This window comes from Miscanthus floridulus, chromosome 19 (assembly GCF_019320115.1).
Source record: "Miscanthus floridulus cultivar M001 chromosome 19, ASM1932011v1, whole genome shotgun sequence".
NCBI lineage: Eukaryota > Viridiplantae > Streptophyta > Magnoliopsida > Poales > Poaceae > Miscanthus > Miscanthus floridulus.
The window spans coordinates 41,036,568-41,060,267 of NC_089598.1; the positions used below are offsets into that span (position 1 = coordinate 41,036,568).

Here is a 23,700-nt window from a genome sequence, read left to right on the forward strand (position 1 = left end):
GTCTGCCTTCAGTGCTGTACAAAATGCGTTGATGTCCGCTCCAGTACTGACCCTCCCGGACTTCACCGAACCTTTCCAAATACATTCTGATGCCAGCGATACTAGGGTCGGCGCTGTTTTGCTTCAGGATGGGCATCCGATCGCTTGTGTCAGCAAGTCCCTGAGTCCTGGCACCCATGGCCTCTCAACATACGAAAAGGAGTCTTTGGCGATTATCGTGGCGATAGAGTAGTGGCGGTCATACCTTCTCCAAGGGGAATTCACATTTTTCTCTGATCAATGCAGCTTTTATGTCTCGGACCAGCGATTGCACACCCCTTGGCAGCTCAAGACGTATACAAAGCTTGCCAGTCTGTAGTATCGGGTCGTTTAAGCATCTAACTCCACAGTTGATGCCTTATCCCACTATCCAGCTCTTCCAGCTCATTTACAGGCCATCTCAGCTCCTACTCCGGCGTGGTTGCCTGATGTCGTTACAGGCTACCAGGACGATGTTAGATGATAGATATCTTCACCTATGTCTATGTACATTGTATCTTGTAGATAGGAACAGTTCCTAGTTTATAGCTAGGAGGATCTTATCTGTTGTAAACGTGATCTCTTGTACAGGCCATGGTGGGGGCTATTCCTGCTACATATAACACGGAACCGGGAACCCCAAAGGGCATCCCGTTAACCCAAACTTTCACATGGTATCTAGAGCCTGTCTCCTCACGGAAATTTCATCATGTCCTCCTCCTCCGCCGCCGCGCAGCACGCCGTCCTTTCCTCCCTCGGTTTCCTGCCGGTCATCGAAAAACTAACCCGTGGGAACTTCCCACTATGGCGCGCTCAAGTCCTCTCCTCAATCCGAGGAGCGGAGGTCTTTGAGTTCCTTAGCCCTACAGCCAAACCACCAGCCCAATATCTTCCCAAGAAGAAATCCGATGACACGGAGGAAGAGGTCCCGATCCTGAACAAGGAGTACAGCACATGGGTGGCGAAGGACCAACAGGTCCTGAGCTACCTCCTTGTCTCTCTGTCTCGAGAGATCCTACAGCAGGTGTCGACTGCAACGCCGGCCGCCGAAGCGTGGGCCGCCATTGAGGGGTTCTTTGCCTCTCAATCCCGTGCGTGATTGATCAGCACCCGGATGGCCCTGGCGACGGTGTCCAAGGGCACATCTACCATCACCGAGTACTACAGGAAGATGAAGTCTCTCGCTGATGAGATGGCTTCTGCGGGGCGCCGCCTGGAGGATGATGAGATGGTCTCCTACATCCTGACGGGCCTCGACGACGACTTCGATTATGTGGTGACATCTGTCGCCTCCAGGGTTGAACCAATCTCCCTCGGTGAGCTATATACTCAACTGATAAGTCATGAACAGAGGCTCGAGATGCGCAGTGGAGGATCCCAGTCCTCTGCAAACCTGGCGTCTCATGGTGGACTCGGTGGAAATAACTCCAACCGCAGAAGTCGCGGTGGTTTCTCCCGTGGCGGCGGCAAGCAGAAGGGTGGCTGCAACAACAACTTCAACCGAGGCAGCTCCAGCTCCTTCCAGGCAGGTCTCATCTACCAAGTTTGTGGCAAGGAAGGGCATCCAGCCTTTCGCTGCTACAAGAGGTACGATGAAAGGTTTTAGGGTGGTGCACCACAGCAGCAGAAATCCGCCTCCAACGTTACTTCTTCCTACGGAGTAGATACCAACTGGTACATGGACTCCAGTGCAACGGACCACATCACCAGCGATCTAGAGAAGCTCTCCCTCCGTGACAAGTACCATGGAGAGGAGTACGTCCACGCCGCCAATGGGTCAGGTATGGAGATCTCACATGTTGGTCATGGTTTTGTGCAGTCCCCTTCACATAAAATTCATCTTCGTAATATTCTACATGTTCCTGATGCTAGCAAGAGTTTAGTATCTGTAAATCGTTTCTCTCGAGACAATAATGCTTTTGTTGAATTCCACCCTGATCATTTTTTCATAAAGGAGTTGGCAACGAAGAAAACACTCCTCACAGGCAAGGCTGAAGGAGGCCTCTACCCTATCAAGTCTTTTTCGAGTAGATCATCATCGTCGTCAAATAAATAGGCACTTGGAGCTGTCAAACCCTCTGGGTCCGTGTGGCATAGTCGGCTAGGGCATGCTTCTGTTCCTATTGTTAATCGAGTCCTTTGTAGTCATAATCTTTCTTCTATTCAGGATGTGAACAATAAACAAGTGTGTGATGCATGTCAACAGGGCAAAAGCCATCAGCCGCCCTTTCCAACGTCAACTAGTGTGTCTACTAGTGCCTTTGAGCTTGTGTTTTCTGATGTTTGGGGACTTGCCCCAACTTCAGTTGGTCGATTCAATTATTATGTTAGTTTCATCGATGATTACTCCAAGTTTACCTGGATCTACTTAATTCGCCACAAATCCGAAGTTTTTCAGTGTTTTCGTGATTTCCAAAGTTTAGTGGAAAGACAATTTGATAAAAAATCTGAGCCATGCAAACAGACTGGGGAGGGGAATATCAATCTTTGAATTCTTTCTTTAAGCGTGTTGGGATTCATCACTTTATTTCCTGCCCACACACACACCAACAAAACGGTGCCGCTGAGCGCAAGCACAGGCATATTGTAGAGATGGGCATCACCTTGCTCGCCCATTCATCTATGCCACTCAAATTTTGGGACGAAGCCTTCCAAACTGCTATTTTTTTTATCAATCGGTTGCCCTCTAAAGTAATCAATTATGATACTCCTCTCCACCGACTCTATGGTCAAGAGCCGGACTACACCTTTCTTCGCACTTTTGGATGCGCTGTTTGGCCTAATCTTCATGCATATAACACACGCAAGCTCCAATTCCGTTCCAAGCGTTGCGTGTTCGTTGGCTATAGCAACTCTCACAAGGGTTTCAAGTGCCTAGATCCAGGTGAAGGCTGCATATACATATCACGTGATGTAGTGTTCGATGAGACTGTGTTTCCCTTCTCCACTCTTTGTCCGAACGCTGGTGCATGCCTGCGCGCCGAGCTTCACATTCTACCCGATATTCTCTTAAATCCATCCATGTCATTTGGGGAGGCATTAATCCATGATCAGCACTGTGATTCTCCTAACCCAACTGATGCTGGTTTGAGTTCTCGTGTGTGCTCATAGGCTATAGAAAAAAAAATCCGGTCGAAGATGATGCTGCATCCGGCGAAGAAGGTGGTGCTGTCCCCTATCATTTCATGTGTCGCGGCACGGGGCGCAGCACGGGTGCCCAGGCTAATTTGCCTGACGCCGGCGGACAACCTGCGGCCGCATCATCCTTGGGATTGCAGTGGACATCGTCGCACATGGGTTCAACATCGACGATTTTTCCAGGCGCAGGATCTTCTGCGTCGAACGCAGACGCGCTCGTCTCTCCAGAGGCCGGTGCGACTTTGCACTCAGATCCGCACAGGGGGACCAGGATGCGACTCTGGCTCCCAGGGTCGATCTGCCTACTAGATCTAGTGCGGATGCCAGCAGATCCGGTGCGGCTGAGGCAACTATGACCCAGGCTGAGGGATCAAACTCTAGTGGCGCACATCCATCTAATGCTCCACCATGTCGACCTGCTACTCGACTCCAACATGGCATTGTGAAGCCCAAACAATACACAGATGGTACTATTCGATGGGGAATGGCTACAGTCGCTACTTCAGAGGAACCAACAAGTGTAAATGAAGCCCTCAAAGATAAAAAAAATGGGTCTCGGCCATGGATGTTGAACATCAAGCATTGATTCAAAACAAGACTTGGCACCTAGTTCCACCGCCCAAAGGGAAGAATGTAATAGGCTGCAAATGGGTGTATAAGGTAAAACAGAAAGCTGATGGAACTATTGATCGATACAAAGCTCGGTTAGTGGCTAAAGGATATAAGCAGTGCTATGGGATAGATTATGAAGATACCTTCAGTCCTGTGGTCAAGATAGCTACCATTCGACTGGTTCTCTCCATTGTAGTCACCCGAGGGTGGTCTCTACGACAGCTAGATGTACAAAATGCTTTCCTCCATGGCATTTTGGATGAAGAGGTTTATATGCATCAACCACCAGGTTATGAGGATAAAACCCATCCTAGGTATGTTTGCAAGTTAGACAAAGCTCTCTATGGTCTAAAACAAGCTCCACGTGCATGGTATGCTAGGTTGTGTGCAAAACTGGTATCCTTGGGGTTCATACCATCGAAGGCTGACACGTCTTTATTTTATTATAATAAGGGAAAACATAAGTTGTTTGTCCTAGTGTATGTGGATGACATAATTGTGGCAAGCTCATCTCTAGAGGCAACTAAGGCACTACTCAGTGGCTTGCATAAGGAGTTTGCGTTGAAAGATCTTGGGGATCTACATTACTTTCTAGGGATAGAAGTCAAGAAGACCAAGGATGGCCTAATTCTCACACAGCAGAGATATGCATCGGATATCTTGGCTTGGTCAGGGATGAGCAGGTGCAAAGCTATTGATACACCACTGTCCACTATAGAAAAGCTTAGTGCCTATGAAGGACACGCACTAGGGCCGAATGACTCCACCAAATATAGAAGTCTAGTAGGAGCTCTCCAATATTTGACACTCACTCGTCCAGATTTGTGTTTTGCTGTGAATAAAATTTGCCAATATCTGCATGCACTGACTACAACACACTGGAGTGCAACCAAATGCATTCTAAGGTATGTTCAAGGGACATTGAATCTTGGACTTAAGATTGGAAACTCAAAGACCATGAGAGTTAGTGCTTTTTCGGATGCAGATTGGGCAGGGTGCATTGATGATAGAAGATCCACAGGTGGTTTTGCAGTGTTTCTTGGTGAGAATCTCATCTCATGGAGTGCCCGGAAGCAAGCGATAGTGTCACGCTCAAGCACAGAAGCCGAGTATAAGTCACTTGCAAATGCAACTGCAGAAATAATATGGATTCAAAAGTTGCTAGTGGAACTTGGGGTTCCTCATCCTCCTCAAGCTCGATTGTGGTGTGACAACCTAGGTGCAAAATATCTCTCTGCCAACCCAGTGTTTCATGCAAGAATGAAGCACATTGAAATTGACTTCCACTTTGTTCGTGAAAGGGTAGCACAGAGGTTATTAGAAATTTGGTTCATCAGTACTAATGACCAGGTAGCTGATGGCTTCACCAAAGCTCTACCACGTGTAAGACTACGAGAATTCAGAAACAATCTCAACCTTGCATGTGGTTGAGATTGAGGAGGGGTGTTAGATGATAGATATCTTCACCAATGTCTATGTACATTGTATCTTGTAGATAGGAACAGTTCCTAGTTTATAGCTAGGAGGATCTTATCTGTTGTAAACATGATCTCTTGTACAAGCCATGGCGGGGGCTATTCCTGCTACATATAACACGCAACCGGGAACCCCAAAGGGCATCCCGTTAACCCAAACTTTCACAGACGATACTGACTGTGTCAAACTACTGAAGGAACTTTCAGTCGTTCCTAAGGGAAAATGGCCAGCGACATTCTCAGCTACAAGGGTCGTGTTTGGCTCAGGCACAACATGACTGTGCAATGTCGTGTCATCTCCACACTGCATAACAGTGCCCTTAGAGGCCATTCGGGCTTTTCGGTCACCTAGAACCGGATCAAGAAGCTATAAGCATGGAAAGGTATGAAATCAGACATCAAAACCTTTGTGGCTTCGTGATCTGTTTGTGTTCAAGCCAAACCCAATAGAGTATGCAGCACTAGGATGCTCTCTCCCTTGTCGGTTCCTACTAATGGGTGGCAGGTTATTTCTATGGATTTTATTAAGGGACTTCCAACTTTAGGACATGCTAATTGCATGATGGTCATTGTAGACAAGTTTAGCAAGGTCAGTCACTTTGTGCCACTGCATCACCCCTTTTCAATTTAGAAAGTTGCTCAGGCCTTCCTGGATAACATCTTCCGACTTCATGGCCTGCCAACAAATATCATATCTGATCATAACCCAATTTTCACCAGCAACTTTTGGAGAGCTTCTATTTGGCTCAGGTACAATTGTGTATGAGCACGGCCTACCATCACCAATCTGATGGTCAAGTTGTAACAGAACCGACCAATTTATAAGAGCACAAGTACGAAAGCAATCACCGGAGTGATCAAACCATCATACTTGAACCCATATAAACTCGGTAGTCAACTAAAACCACAAAGGATTTCAAATCAATTTGCATACAACCAAGATCGTAGTGATTCAGCATAACATGCCACATGTTACATCTATTTCACAAGTAGTTCACCAGTACCTCATACATCGGAGTTCACATAGTTATTACAACACGAGTTCATAAATAGCGGAAGCAAAGTAGTTTAAGACCATCACACACACTTAGTTCAAATACAAGCCAGTTCCATAGTCATATCTAGCAAAAGGGTGAAGACAATACTTACAGTAGCTGTTATAGAGCACGTCATCTGCAATAAGGGGGAATAAGCCCTGAGTATGAGAATGTACTCAGCTAGACTTACTCGTTGTAAACCAAAAATAAATAACACCAAGGAGTATGCAAGGATTTATCAGTGGATCTTGCTTGACAACCATTTTGCATAAAAGCTTTAATGATACAAGAGCATAACTTAAATTATTAATTAAGCAGCAAGTTATCAATATTAACATGTCATCTAGATTAGCACCTGTACTAGAGCAAGCAATTTATTAACTCCAAACATTAGTAACCATATCCGGTACAATGTTGTAACATCATCATCATCATTATAACCATCAAGTTCAATTAAGTGTATCTACGTTGTCGCTGCTCAGTCAAGTTCTCACTATCCGGGAGAGACGGCGACTCGAATCGATTCCTATCTAGCTAGAGGGGTATTCCTAACACAAAGCTTGCTTCCCCCGTCGAGGTCGCAATCAAGTCACCTTTGGTACAACTCCGGAGTCGCAGGTCCGGACAGCGCCATATTCTCAAGGATGACACTCTGCTAGGAAGTGCAGGAATTTTAAGCACCTGAACCCTTGGACTCACGCCAATGTTCCCAAGCACATCCTTACTGCCTCCAGAATGCGCACTATAACCCCTCGGTTCTCGGCCTGAGTCGAGCTACTAGGCTTCGCGGTCGGAACGACTTATCTGGTCAGCTAAGTGTTAGGCTACGTTCAACATGACATAAGGACGTACAGTGAATCGGTCCTTAACCGACATAGACAAGGATAGATCCATACCCAAGTCCTCCTTGCCTTATTGCTTCTCTATCGACATCCTGCCCGGTCTCCGTTCATTATTAACACATGGTTATTTCCACGATAACAAATATAGCCAACCATGACCATACATCATCCTAACTTGTAGGTGACAAGAAATCACCTGACTTTTACCGGTCTAAGCAAGGCTAAGCTTTGATTCGCTCCTGGACCTAAATAGGATTCAAGGTACGTTTACTGGACAAGGAATAGATATATATGCAACAAGTGTTTGCATCCAATTCCTATCACTTAATGCATCAACAAATAAAGATACTCAAAGTAATCATTTTCAAAACGTAGGAGTCTTAGAATGCTCCGGGGCTTGCCTTTCAGAAAAGATGAAGGTTGGTGATTAGGACACTCAAGGACTTCTTCATTGGCTTCTTCTTCGGGGGCCTGCACCTCCTGCTCCTGAGCTTGCTGCTGCTCCTCCGGAAGTCCTTGCTCGAATTCTAGAAGCATGACTCCCTCTGGAATACCTATTGCATGCATATGCATAGTATAAGAATCATGCATGCATAAGAGATGGAAGGTGATGATGAAATGTACAGCCATGTATAGATGGACGTATGAAAGACACGATGATACAAGATTAACATCTATTTTACTGAGTAGGTGCTTATCTCTTTTAGAAAACAAGAGCTACACACTTACCAAGCTCTAACAACCTAAAATAAAGTTGTTCATCTTCCGTAAGAGGTCTAGCACCTGCAACTAACACGTTAGTTTAATTAGCCTAGCATCTAACTCATCACATCAACTCATATCAAGCAAACAAGTTATTCACTGCAATCACAGAGTCAAGTCTGCAAACAGCAGCAACTAGTTTTACTTATAACTGGAGTTGTACTAATTCAAAATACATGCAACAAGACAATCTAGAAATCTTATAAAATTATCTACAACTTTCGTTTAATCACCAAAGTCTAATTCAAACTCAAACTAGGCCAAACAGACTGATCTTACAAAACTGACTGTGGATTCTAGAGAGTAGGCAGTTGGGAGTGCTATCTTCCAACTGATATCACTCTCAAACTACTAGGCCAAATACCCTAAAATTTTGACACAAGCTAGATAAACAAGTTACCTATAACTTTGTTATTGACAAGATTCAAAGCAAACATCAAATTGACCAGTTAATTTGCTTAATTCTAAAATTTGTCCAGAAAGTAACTATAAATGAATTATAGTGAAAATAATATTTTATTAAATACAAGAATAGTACTATGAGCACTACCAATGTTACCAATAATTAACATACATCAAATTAACACTAGAAAATATAGTGGTCATTCCTAAATAAATTATTTTCATGCCTTTATTAATTTATTTAGATAATTAGGTTAAATAATAAACATATAGCCAAAGTACACAGAAAATTCCACAACAATTACAATAGCTTATACATGTCCCCAATAGACTACTATATAAATTTTACATCATTTCAATAAATATAACATCCTACACAAAAATGACAAGCCCGCAGGGCTTAAAATAACATAAATAGGAAACCCTAGTGAAAAGTGTCAAGCAACAGATTTTATATTTTTCTTAGGTTCATCATAACACTGTACAAAAAGTTTCATGATCACTGGATACATATTTTTACCATGAAAAATAGCACAAGAATCTAGTATTTATTTAAGATAAATAGTAAACTCATTTTTCCAACAAGATCACAGTGCAACCAAAATTTTTCCCAGGTAGTACATGACAATACAAGACTAACAAACTTGAAATCATATTTTTAGCATTTTCCTAGATCAAGTTATTGATTTTACAAGATTGAAACCATTTAAAAGCACTTGTTTAAATACATTTTAATCACCAATAAAAATACAAGAAACTGTACATTTATTATTTTTATAAAAAATTAAACTTCATGAGGAACACAACAAAATTTGGTTCACAAAAATTGGACCTCTAGAACTCCACTTATGATTTTCACAAAGTTGCATATAAATCTGGAAATAAATGCACTATCTTTCTATTCTGAGCCACTGACAGCTGGGACCCTCAACTCAGTCGGGCCCGCTTGTCAGCGAAAGAAAAAATAGAGGAGTGGCGCGGGATCGATGGAGTTCACCGACGATGACCTTTTCCAGCGATGGCAACCGAACTACGAGCATCCCCACTACATCCCGAACACATCGAGCTAACTAATTGGACCTAAGGCCGGAGCTATCGACTACGACGGCGGCCATGGCGGTGCGGCGGTGTGGCTCGACGGCGAGACGCCGGAGGTGGTCGTGACTGCTCGATCTAGGGTTCGGCCAAGACTCTATAGACCATGGCGAAGCTAGCGAACATGGCATCGAGGCAAGTGGCGGGCGGATGCGAGCTGGCCACAGCGACGAGGCTCGATAGCGGAACACCGGCGAGGCCGTGCGCGGCGAGAAGACCTTATCGAGCGATTCTTGCTAGCAATGTGGGCGCGGTGAGACGGTGGAATCACGGTGAAGCTGCTATGGTGGTGGAGAAGTGATGCGGTGCAAGCTGCAGGCCGGCAATGGCAATGGTACGAGCTCGGCGCTGCTGCGGGTGAGCGCTACGGCGAAGGAGAAGGCAGGGAAATGAAAATGGGAGCGCGGACGGTCATGGGCTAGTACAGGGCTTGAGTTGGCGCTCAGCGGCCCAACGTGGCCTGAGCAGGCAGGACAACAGTGACGCATGGCCATCCATGTGGCATTTGAATCCTGAACACGGTCGACACTGTAGATCACCATTAGAGCTTCGAGTCCGAGCCTGATAGCGCAACTTGGCATCGTCCATGCTCCTAATCCATGAAGAATTAGCGCAAACTATATAAACAAAAGTTGTAGCCCTACATACCATCTATAATTCCTATTAAAGGACCATAGTCTAATTCTCAAAGAATCATGAGTAAAATCATCACCAATGTCGAACCATTACACTGGAAATCGGTTTTGGACTTAGAAAAATTCCAAGTCCCAAAAAACTGTGAAATATTGATTTTTGTGAGCTCAAAATGGCTAAGCTATGCACTGAATTAGCTCATGACCCAAAAATAAAAGTTGTTACACTCCTCAAGTACTACAACTTTGTTTTAGGGTGCACATCCATGCAAAGCTTCTAAAATGTAGTTCAACTCCGGTCAAACCTAGCACCTAAAATTGGTACCTTACACTATAAGTATGACTTAGAGGTTAAACTAGCTTTGGTCATGAATACCAAAATGGTTCCTAGTAACATTATAAACATGTTTGAAGCATTACTAAGGTTACACAATCATTTCATACATTGCTTACATGTAACCCTAGGTCAACAAAGCATATCATCACTTAGGAGCTTAGTTAGGTGAAGTAACCTTCATGAACAATGTTCCGTTAAGTATCCTAATTGTAGCTAAGGTATTTTAGTGACCAATATCCACCACTAGCACTCAATCACACAAGATCATAAAGCATACATACAATGAAACATAAAAGAACAATAGTATGTTTCACATGTTTCACAGTAATGTTTCACATAGAAATGCTTATGCATGAATGAATGATGCTTATGCTATGCAATGCAAGTGCAATTATGCACGCCTAACACCTAGGGTGTTACACAAAACAGAAAAGGGTTAACCAATGCCTAGAAACATTCTTGCGGTGCTTTCTTCATTCTTGTCCGCGGTAGTGGTTTCGCTCAATTCCTCTAATAGAATATTGGTACAACACCAGTGACCATTCGGCTTTGGGATGATCACCATTCGAGGTACTCTATGTCCACCCTCCTTGTCATTTTGGTATTGCTAACTTTTCTACCTGCTTGTTTCTGATGCTGCTTCTATGTTATCGGAGCGCGCCACCATGTTGGCTGTCGTCCACCAAAATGTTCTTTGGGCTCAGCGGCGCATGAAAAGAGGACCTTTAATCTCATTGGCCTCATCAACTTGCGCCTCCAACCATACGTGTAGCATGTAGTCCTCCTTGGCACCGTGCTTGCACCAGAAGCTCGCCTTCAAGTACTTCACCCCCTACAAGATACTAGAGAAGATCGGTACGGTCGCCTAAAAGCTCTAGTTGCCGGCCAGTTTTCTACCATCCACCCTGTCTTCTGCATCTCGTTGCTGAAGCCGGCTCCGCCTCCACTAGCCAGGTCTACGTTGACCTACCGAACCCTGACATCGACCTCCAGGTGCCAGAACAAGTGCTGCAGCAATGTATGCACGCTCGCGGTGCTAACACCGTTCCCCAGATGACTTCCTAGCAAGTGGTCTGGCCTTGACTCCTCCCTCACCACCTTGGAAGATGCTATTGTCGTCCAGCAGCGCTTCCCCAACACCTCGATATGGGGACATGCCGGTACCCAAGGGGGGAGGGTTGTCAGCACCCCCATCCAGGTGACCTAGAAGCAATGACCAAGCCAAGGAGCATAGCATTATGATTACTAGTCCATCATGCGCGCCCTCGCGCGCGTCGGTGGTTAGTCGGAAACATAATCGTGGTTCTGAACATGTTCGCATATTTTTTCAAGATCTTAGCATACACACGATAAATACTTTGCATTGTACTACACACGATAAGTACATTACGCGTGGCTTTGCACACATCGGACAATTTGCCATTCAATTTGATGGTTAATATGAATAAATTCGCAAGGAAAAGGAAATAGCGGTATTATGAAAGATGCATATCTAATTCATTCGGGAGATCATGAAGGTGGAGGGATATTATACAGGCATATAGCATTAGTTCAAGCCAAACATACCTGGTGAGTCTAACATAGTTGATGTTAATGCAATCGGAAAGTAGCAATGGCATGGAAATATGGCCAGGTTTAACACATGGCAATGGTAAATTTCAAAAAAAGATTTTTGTTTCCAACCTCATTGGCATTGACATATGGTCAACAAAAAAATTCAAAATAGCAATGCCATGAAAATATGGTGAGGTATATCGGAAGCACCTCACAGGTATCGTCATCGTCTTATGATCAAGTTGGAATAAGTACATCATCAGCAATGACATATGCTCAGACTAAAATAAATAAAGCAGAACCATAGGCACACGGTTATATATACTGAAAAGATTACAATAGCAGCACAGTGCATAGAGACATGCTTAGATTTTTTCTGTCGGAAACCTTGAACCTTATGCACAAGCAAAATAAATCCATACATACAGGAAAGGAAATTAAGGGATCGCCATGAGAGATATAAGGTGCCAAAGGAAATAAAGGGATTTTTTTAGGCTACCATACCATGACCAAGCAAGTTCAAGGAGGAAGAAATAGAGCATAGCATGGATTTATAGAGGTGCTATCCATTCGTAGATGTACCGAGATATGTTCCCATTTCAAGGAAACGAATGGATCCATTGAAACGTGCATCAGTGTTTAATAAATGGAGAGATGGGATGGAGATTTAAGGAAACCACATAGGTTTTGTTGTTGAATCCGTCAATCTCTATCATAGATCAGAAGAAGGGACAAAGATTAAGGGAAAGCAACTACCTTTTCTTCTCGAATCCATCAATGTCTAGCATAGAACAGAAGAGGGAAATAGAGGCGACCGCAATGTGACTAATAGAGGAGAGTGATGTTCTTGCTTCACCTGGGAGACAACAAGCGAACGGAGCAAGGGGGACTGCAACGGAGGCAATGGAGGCCATAACCATCGAGGCTAGCCGCGCCGCCGTAGCATCTGCTGGGGGCTCACCGCCACCCCACCCGAACCCAAAGTGGGGAGCTGGCCATGGCGGGGGGGAGGGGGGTGGCCGTGCCTGTGCCGCTGCTCCGACGGGGCGGGGAGTGGCCACTGCAAACAATCGAGCTAGGGGCGTCGCCCCGCCCGTGATGGTAGCCGCCCGGCGTGTGGCACCGCGTGGGGAGAGAGAGAGAGAGAGAGAGAGAGAGAGAGAGAGGGAGAGAGAGAGAGGAAGAGTAGAGGGAGGGAGCGTCCCCGGGGTTGGGGCGCGCGGAGCGGCAGCGGCGGCGGTGGCACTGGCAAGGGCTGCTCAGGGAGGGGAGGAAGAGGCTGCTGGCTAGATGTGGAAGCGAGGAGAAAATTCTAGAGAGCCAATATTTTTTAGAGCAACCACCGATAGGCTAACACGTTGAACAAACATGAAAGAGTGTTGGAAGTAAATCTGGACTGTGAAATTAAAATCAAACGGATGAAATCTTTTTTACTACCGTGGATGTCCTGAACGGTGGCCAAAGTAACCTGGTTTAATATATTAGAATTGCTGGACCTGAGCAAGGTAGTAAATAGCAGACAACGGCTTCCTAGCGGATTAGTGTGTGCGTAGAGGATCGCGGATAGCTGGACGCTAAGTTCCAACAGCGGAATATTAAAAATAATTAATTTTTGGATGATATATCAATACTAATATCATGTTTCCTTGAATAGTTAGAATTTTTTTTAACTATTACATTTAAAGACATGAAATCGCGTAGAAGCATATAAATGAATAAGGTATAAAGAAGACATGTAGATAAATTAACATAAAGTTCTTATATCAAATGAAAATGATATGATTAATCGTCCTATCATTCTTTATGATACCATTGGAACCATCTATGTGGTGAAATAGCGGCTTGCAATAGTGGATGCTAAATGCTATAGTGGCCGCTAAGTCTCAACATGCTATCTTTGGTCCGTTACCTTGTAGCGCTAGTGGTAGATTGCCCGCGATCGCTATTGTGGGCACTCCCAACGCTACTTAATACCTTGCGCAACGCACAAGTAATTGAAGGGGAAAACATAACAAAAAGGTGCAACAGTAGTCTATGGGATGGATGTATCAACAAAAAAAGGTGCATGATCGATCTACATCTAGTGTCCGTGATCCGAATCTGCCATGATTTCACCGCTTCTTCCTCAAGATCTGCTACAGTATCTTGTTGAAGGTGTCGACCGGGCCAGGCAGGCAGAAATGGAGGCAGTCGGATGGCATCCACGGCTATGGGCCGCCGTGCGCGAACGGGTCACGGTGCATGTAAAGTCTAGGGTGTTCGTCCGGCCGCATGACTGCCAGCTTCATCACGTCCAGCACCTCCACCCTTGCACCGCCACCTTCATCGTTCCTCGCCCTCGTGACCTGGGCCTCCTCATAGACGAGGCGGGCTAGCTCCATTTCGAGGTGGTGCGGCTCCTTCTCCCTCTTTGTAAGGCTCCTTCCTAGGGCATATCGTGGTGAGGGTGTTGCCTTCGAAGTGGCATGGCGACAAGGTGGCGATCACCATGGTCCGTGGTTGGCCGCTAGAGCTTAGCTGGTCCAACGCCATCCGGTAGGCCATCTTCGTTGGCCAGGCATAGCCAATTCCCTCCAACGGACTGAGCTCCTATGTTGGCCCCTGGATCTTCGACACAGGTGAGCCAACAACTCCTCGGTGTTTTTGACCACACACTATAGCTAGAGGTAGAAGAAGGGAGGGAGAACAGGGCGCACAAACACACAACACAAGCACCAGCGTTGGCTGGAGCTCTGCAGAGGATATGGCAAAACTGAACTCTCTCTCTTTACTGAGTTGTAGTGGGAAACTATATACAACTCTACCCATCTAATCCTAGTACACAGATATGTTAGGCTGCCATGCTGTTATAGAGACTAGATGTGACAGCAGGACTGACTTTGGTGCCTGTCCCTGCTATGGCTACAATGCAGGACCAGGGTGCCCTTTTGGCGCCTGCCCTGCCACATGTTCACACAGGAGAGCAACAGATTATTTAACAATTCTTCCCCTAATCCTGCCGCTAACCCTAGAACCCCCTCTAGTCGATCATGTTTCTTCAGCTCCATGACCGAAGACGGTCGAGCGGCTTGGTGAGGACATCCACAAGTTGTCAACCAATTTCGACAAACTCGATGACAATCTACCCTCCATCGATATAGTCCCTGAGGAAGTGGAACTTGATGTTGATGTGCTTGCTCTGGTCGTGGAGAATAGGATTCTTCGCGAGGGCGATGGCGGGTTGGTTGTCCACCATCAGTGCTGGTGGGTGAGCTTCCACACCGGTCAGCTCGCCCAGTAGCCATCACAGCCATACTGCTTGGCACGCCACTATGGCCGCCGCCACGTATTCTTCCTCGCACGTGGACTGTGCCACCACCTTCTATTTTAACGATAGCCATGAGATTGGAGCCGACCCGAGGAAGATGAGCGCGCCAGAGGTGCTCCACTGTCCGTCGATGTACCCTGCCATGTTTGCATCGCTAAACACAGTGAGTTGTAGCCTACTTCCACTGGTCTTAGGGAAGACGATCCCCTATCCCCTTAACGTAGCGCAGCAGCCACTTTACCATAGCCCAGTGATCCTCTTGGGGATCCTCCATGAAACGGCTAACGTAGCCCACAGTGAACGCAATGGCCGGCCTCATGTGGACTAGATAGAGTAGACCACCGATGATGCTTTGGTAGAGTGTTGCATCTACCTTCACCATGGTACTAGCCTTCGTCACCTTCAGTTGCTCCTCCATCGGAGTCATGTATGGCTTGCACTCAACCATGCCGCTCTGCTCCAATAGCTTCGAGGCGTATGCGCTCTGACCGAGAGTGAGTGCCTCCTTCCTGTGTCTCACCTCAATGCCGAGGTAGTAGGAGAGTGCGCCGAGGTCGCTCATTCAAAAATGAGCTACCATCTTGCGCTTGAAGCTATCGATGTCCTCCGCACACGCGCTGGTGACGATCAAGTCATCCACATACACGCTGATAAGGAGCTCCTCCTTCCTCCGTCACCGCGTGTAGAGCACATGCTCAGTTGCGCACTGCGTGAACCCAAGTTTGCCCAGCATGGTGTTGAGCTTGGCGTTCCACGCTCATGGGGCCTACCACAGCCCATAGAGCGCCTTGCGCCATCGGAGTACCCTGTGCTCCGTTCCCTTAACGACGAAACCCAAAGGTTGCTTGACGAAGATTGTCTCTGCTAGCTCACCGTTGAGGAAGGCTGATTTTATGTCCAGGTGATGGACACGCCAGTCCTTCGCTGCTACTAAAGCCCGAAGCAGTCGGACAGACTCCATGCATGCGACCAACACAAAGACTTCCTCAAAGTTGATGCCCTCGCGCTGGACAAAGCCTCAGGGGATGAGGCGTGCTTTGTGCTTGACAATGGCGCCGTGCTCGTCCTGCTTGACCTTGTACACCCACTTTATGCCGATTGGATGGTATCCTGGTGGTGGATCAATGAGCTTCCAAGTCTCATTTTCCTCGATCGCCTTCATCTCCTCTAGCATCGCTCGTCACCAATTTGCATCGCGTTCGGCATGCGTGAACATGGGTGGTTCCTCTGTACTGATGAGGAGCAGCTCTAGGTCATTAAGCAGCCGACCCGCCAGGCGTAAGGGCCCTGTGCCACCGATGATGTCATTCAGCCTGTGGAACCGCACCTCCTCACCGTCATGGAGGGCATCCACGAACTTAGTGATGTCGGTTGGAGGTGAGGCGAACTCGATCGGCGTCAATGGAGTTCCCTGTTTCACCAAAGTGGTTGGCACAGCACCTGGAGTGCTCGATAGCCTGGCTGTAGGGCTTGGCACTATGAAAGGACCTAGGATGCTGCCTAGAGGGGGGTGAATAGGCGTTTCTGAAAATTAACACCTTTAAATGCGGAAATGATTAGTAAAGGGAGTTTCCAAAATGGAAACTCCAAATAAAGAGTAATACCACCCCTCACAAGTTAGACATAGAGTATACAAGGTATAAATAATATATTTAGAAGCTACAACCCTGCAACACAAAGTTAGAATAGAGAACAAATATATTTTGCACAGGCAGGAAATACCGGACGTGTTCGGTATGCACGGTTTCTGTAGAGCATCCCCAAACTTGCTCCTTTCAATTTTTATCTTCAAACCAAACTGCAGGTATCTACTAGAGATGATAGTACACACAGAGAACCTGCACAAAAGCTAGAGCAACACAAATATCGAATGAAATGCGAATTGAGATAAGATATTTGTTTTACCGAAGTTCAGACTCGTTCGAGTCCTACTCTCCGTTGAGAGGGCTGCGCGAGACCCAGCAAAGGTCAGCCCTATAGGGTACCACAAAGGTCACTCTAGCTGAAGTCTTTTCCAACTCCTTTTCCTCCTTCCACTAGTTGATTCTGAGGCAGTAGAATCGGCCGTTGCAAACTTTCTGAGGCACACCACAATCTCCACTATACCACAGCCTATCTACAGCGTCCTACGGTAGGTCGCTATAAGTCAGTACAGCGACCTACGGTAGGTCACTATATACATATAGCATCCGACTTGACGCGTGGGTATAAGTGGCGTCGCTATAAGTTATAGCGTCCGACCTTAATTATAGCGACCGACCGTTCAACGGTACGTTAAAGATATACCGACCGACTGTTTGACGCCAAGTACATACTTATAGCGACTATTGGTCAGACGCTATATATTATATAGCGTCCAACTATCTGACACTATCAATACAAAAAATTAACAGCATAATTATTCATTAACCTCAGTATCAGTACTAAGCATACAATCAATGAACCATATATAAAATCATCAATTCCATTTTGGACAATATACACAATTATGACAATGAAGCTCATCATAGCTCACAATTATATCATTATATCATATCCATAAGCTCAACTTGGAGAAACAAGTTACATAAGATAGTTTGGCCATCAAGATAGAATAATGCATAGCTCATATATAGATGTTTGCACTAGTTGCACAGTTTACATCTCATGGTTTGCTCGCATTCATTACAATTCATCACTTAAACAAAAGCATTCATCTCTAGTTAGAATGTCCAAAATCATTCATATCTAGTTAGAATGTCCAAAATAATGCATTGGCCATGCGAAATTCTATCCAATTGCTTCCTGCATGCATCAGGCCCCCCTAGCCATTACCTCCCACCTGCAAATAAAAGATATAATAAACTGATAGTTCCAATCCAAATAGCAGCTGAGATGTAATTCGGCTAAGTAACATGCTTTTGATTTGGCTACCTAAATAATGTGTAGATTTCAGTACTAGTACTACAAATATTCTGGATTGCCGGACATTGGTTAATCTGGATAGGGTTCTATGTCTGGGAGCATCTTTTCCCAGATTGTCTTTTGCAAAGTGCAGGTTCACATGACTCTAACCATTGTCCTTTGGTTTTTGGTTGCTAGATAATAAAACAGGGAAGCCAAGATTCCGCTTTGAATCCTTTTGGCCTAAGAAAGATGATTTCCAGGGGGTTTCTGAGACGTCATGGAATTCCACTCCTGCAACTTGATGCCCCTTCAATAATCTGGCAAGAAAAATCAGGGCCATGGCCAAAGGATTGCAGAGCTGGGAGCAAAAGAAAATTGGTCATGTTAACAATCAGCTGGGGATGGCAAGGGAAATCGTTCATAACACCTAGAAATTCCCCAGGATATTTGTGATTTATCACCCATTGAGACATGGTTGCACATCCAACTAAAGAAGCACTTATCAGCATTGTCATTTCCCCCCCCCCCACGCCCCACCCTCCCCCACCCACCCCAAAAAAAGCATTGTCCTTTCTTCAATGTACAATTGCATGTTGCCATTTCCGGATAGGCTGGCTTGGGGATGGGGATGCCAATACCTCCTTGTTCCATTCTCCATGCTCGTCACTGCAAGCATAAGAATGTCATTGGTCACTCAACTTGGGATCATCAAGTCTTCACAGATCATGATGACAATTGACAAGGCAGCAGCGATTCATCACTTGTACAGTGAGGCAGTGAGCTGATAGGTACAAATATATATAGCTAGATAGAGTGATGGAATTAACCTTGATGAACTGGGAATCGCAACCCATGAACTTGCTGATCTGGATGTCCCTTTCTTTGAAGAAGTGTGGAAGACTATTATCGGTCAATTGCCTAGAGATAAAAGTGAAAGGACTTCTCAAGTTGGACAACATGAAAGCGTTTGACTTCTCATGATGGACACCCTGGGGCGCATGTTGTCTTTAGCCTCAAATGAGGGGCTCCTAACCCCTTTCTGCTAAGGCCTTGCAGCATAGGGTTTCTCTATATGAAGATGGCATTGTCCTTTTCCTTCATCCCACCTCTAGTGAGATTGAAATAACCCTGGACATACTCCATTTATTTGGTGAAGCTTCGGATCTCAAAACCAATGTGCAAAAGAGCAATGTGTACCATTATTCAGTGCTTGGTGTAGACACTCTGATTGTGCAAGAGAAGCTACCCTATGAGGGTACTGAATTTCCCCTATAGGTATCTCAGTATCGCTCTATCATTGAGGAAATTAACTAGTGCCCAAATCCAGCCTATAATCTCAGTATCGCTCTATCATTGAGGAAAGGCAGATCAAGAATTAAAAAAAAATCCATATTCGCATGACCAGCCATATACGTTGTTGGCTCCAAAGATCGTGCCTGCAGGTTATCTATCAGTATAGGAACATGCACCGGGTCCTTAAGGTTCAAAAAGGCCAATAAAGAAAAAAAGGAGAGGTGTCGGCTGATTTTATTGTAAGCTAATAATGGATTGGAAGGCAATGGGCCAGGGAAGTATTATATTTTCTGGAGTTGTTTTTCAAGTAAACAACCGATTGACCAATATTAATACAGTATTAATGCCCTTGATGCTTTACATGCCATCAGGTGTCTATTGAACTCACATTATGCTATTATAGTAAATCAATGTGGGGTAAAAAAATTAGACAAGAATGAGATGGCCACAAACTTACTGCGTGGGTCACTTCTGAAGAGATGGTTCTCCAGGCTTCCCTTGGCCATGTACTCCACCAGCAGGACCTCCTTGTCCTCCCTGCAGTACCCCAGCAGCCTCACCAGACTAGGATGATTTTGATGACTTGCAAAGCTTCAGCTGTTAGAGACATCACTAATTATGATCATGGGTTTCTCCATCATTGGTCTTATGAGTTCTCTACAAGAAGAAACATGGTTTATGTAAATAGTTTTCATTAAATAAGTAAAGACATTGCAACAGAACAATTTCTAAAAAGATGACCTTTGCTCTTTTCTTAGCAGGTGGTTTAGGATTAGATAGAGTAGGGATGTTGAAGGACTTCAGCTTCTCTTGGATTTCTACAATGTTCTCATTCCTCCGCCGCTCACACTCGGTAAGGGGGGATCCTTACTACTTCCTCTTCCGCTTGCCATTTGTTTTCCTAAAAAAGGACCTGTAGAATTAGTTCTATACAAGGATGAATAAAAAGATCAATAGCATAATTATAGCAGCAACACCAATTAAACAAAACATACTTTCTAGACTGTTTCTTAGCTTTTTTATCAACAATTGTACCATCTATGTCACTTCTAACTAAAGGGACCACCCCATTTACAATGTCCACAGTCACATCTGCTCTCAAATCATGCAATGGCCACACTGATCCAGTATCATTATCTGTGTGCTCATTCTCTAAATTATCTAAGTCATACACATCTCTTGGTTTTGACTGAACAACAGCAGACCAATCATGATCCTCAGGAACATAGTACACTTGAATTGCTTGTGATGCTAGAATGAAAGGCTCATCACACATCTTTTCACCCGTATTGAACAAGTGCTTAAAGTTAATAGATGTGATCCCAAATTTATCAGTTTTTACCCATTTGTCCTGAACACGGTTGTCAGCCCAATCACACTTGAAAAGCACCACACTTCCTTTGTGGTTATAATTTAGTTCAAGAATCTCCTTAATAACCCCATAATAGATATTGTTTCTTATGATCACATCATTGTTATTGCCCCCCTCAAAGGTTGTTGCCTCAGCAACCACAGCAACCCCACTATTTTGAATAGGTCTTCCCTCATCATAGGATTTTGTGTGGAAACAAAATCCATTAATACTATAGCTGTTGTACTTGCGTGCACCCATCATTGGCCCCTTGGCCAAAATTTTGATCTCCTCTGGTGCTTCCTCATTTTCTTCCACCTATGATTATGACAGACTACTATTATTACAGTAAATGTGTTGTTTGTCTCAATATCAAGTGCTCAGTTTTACTTTCACTTACATGCAACCTAAACCACTCATGAAAGGTACTGAGCATGCTTACTACAAAGGTTATTTGACTTTAAGATTGGTTACAGACTTGATGATATGATGTAAGTGATTTGGATTACTTACTCCAAGTACAGTACTATGTTGCCATAGTTGAACAAAACATATCTATGAGCTTGCATCTAGGTCTTGTGGTCTATACTAAATGTGCATTTTCCAGTCAATCCTTGCCCAATGCTACGGAAGAAAGGAGTTGTACTATCATCTTGGTCATTTCTAATTTGGCAGTAAATTTGTGTGTCACCATGTAGATAGCGAGAACAAAGTGTAAGGCACTCAGTGAAATTAGACCACTCCATAATTGATCCCTCAGGATGACTTTTGGTACGTACAGCACCCTTCAATCTCATGAGATACCTATACACATACATAGAAATAATAGGCATGTTGATAATGTTATACATCTAGTAAGTACACATTTGTATCCACTAAGATATATGATATGATAGTTACCCATCTACATGCCACATGCTGCGAAAATGGACTGGACCAGCTATTTTAGCTTGGGCAGGAAGATGTACCATCAAGTGTACCATCATGTCAAAAAAAGATGGAAGGAATATAGTCTCAAGAAGGCTCAAGGTTTCAGCTATTTTAGCCTGTAGACTTTCCATATCGCTTATTCGAATGATCGGGGTAGAAAGTTTCTTGAAGAAATTACATATACGAATCACTACAGCACTGACTGTTTCTGGTAATATTTTTCTCACAGTAATTGGAAGCAAGTCTTGTAGAATAATGTGGCTCTCATGACTCTTAAGCCCAAATACCTTCCTCTCATTCACATGTACATTATGTCTTATATTAGATGCATAACCATCAGGAAACTTCACCCCTTTTAGTATTTGGCAAAATAATTTCATCTCATCAGGACTCATTGAGTATGGTGCAGGTGGCAAATAAAATTGGTCCTCTACTTCAACTGGGTGAAGATCGCTTCTAATACCTAGAGCTTGAAGGTCTAAGCGAGAGTTCAGATTATCCTTTGATTTTCCAATAGTGCCCAAGAATGTGTTCAGTAAGCTTTCACAAACATTTTTGCCTATGTGCATGAAGTCAAAATTATGTCTCAACATCAAATCTTTCCAATATGGAAGTTTGAACCAAACAGATCTTCTCTTGAAAATTACTAATGGTTCACCTTCCTGGCGTTTCTTGCGTGTTGGTTTCTTTCCAGATGGATCCTCACCAAAACTAGTGCTAAGATCTTTAGTGCACTCCAAAATTTCCTCCCCAGTAAGTGGTGTAGGTGCTGTCCTAAACTCAGTACCACCAAATTTATCGGCATCAAACCTAAATGGGTGATTTTCATGCAAGAATCTTCGATGGCCCATATAAATATTCTTGCTACCATTACCAAGTCTAAAGGAATCTGTAAAGAAGTGGCAATCAGGACATGCTGCTTCACCAGATGTCACAGATCCTGACACGTATCCTAGACCAGGGAAATCAGTAATAGTCCACAATATTGCTGCCCGCAATTGGAAGAACTCTCCCCTTGAAGCATCATAAGTTCTAACACCATGTTCAATCATATCTAACAAGTCATTCACAAGTGGCTCACAATAGAGATTCATATCACTGCCTGGAGCCTCCTTACCAGGTATCAGAAAAGACAAAATGAAATTTGATTGCTTCATGCACATTGAAGGTGGAAAATTTAAGGGAATACAGATACCGGGCCAAATGCTATAGCTAACATTATGCATTCTATATGGATTAAAACCATCGCTGGCGAATGCTAGACGGATATTCCAACTATCTTCAGCGAACTTTGGATGTTTCATATCAAAGTCAGCCCATAGAGGTGAATCTACGGGGTGTCTTAGCAGACAATCTTTTTTTCTGCCTTCATCATGCCATCTTGTTAGACTTGCTGTTTTTTAGGACAAAAACAACCTTTGGAGACATTTCTTTATTGGAAAGTAGCGTAGAACCTTCTTAGGAACCTTATATGTATGTTTCCCATCTAGAGACTTCCTTACTAATTTCCATCGTGAAACCTTACACTTTGGACATGAATCCAAATCTACGTTCCCCTTCCAATAGAGAATGCAATTGTTTTCACAGGCATGAATACTAGTATACCCAATTCCTATGGTTTTCACTAATTTCTTAGCCTCATGAAAGGTTTTAGCTAGTGCTGAACCCTCAGGGAACGCATCATTAAGTAGATCTAGTAGCAGGTTGAAAGATTTGTTAGACCATCCTCCAAGGAGCTTGATGTGGAGCAATCTAATAATAAATCGAAGTTGTGTATATTTATTGCAATTAGGGAACAATTCTTTGCTGTTTTCTATGACTAACTTTTGAATGGCAACTAGCTCCTTACAAGGATCTGGAACAGAACTGTCTTCCTCATAATCTCCCCTATCATCTAAGCCAGCAGCTAAGTCTCTGAGCAAATCAGATATGTCATCATCTTCATTGGACTCGTCCACAACCTCAACATCGTCACCAGCAAAGTCTCCATGATTCACACAACGGGTAGGTTCTCCATGTAAATTCCATG

The 23,700-nt window shown here is 44.3% G+C and overlaps 1 non-coding gene across 1 annotated transcript; it reads left to right on the forward strand.

The window, feature by feature from the left end:
• The first annotated feature begins 1,228 nt into the window (after nucleotides 1–1,228).
• Nucleotides 1,229–1,365, forward strand: LOC136530141 (small nucleolar RNA Z247). The gene has a single exon (XR_010777636.1). It is a non-coding gene; the product is annotated as a small nucleolar RNA Z247 (small nucleolar RNA).
• The last annotated feature ends 22,335 nt before the right edge of the window (nucleotides 1,366–23,700 follow it).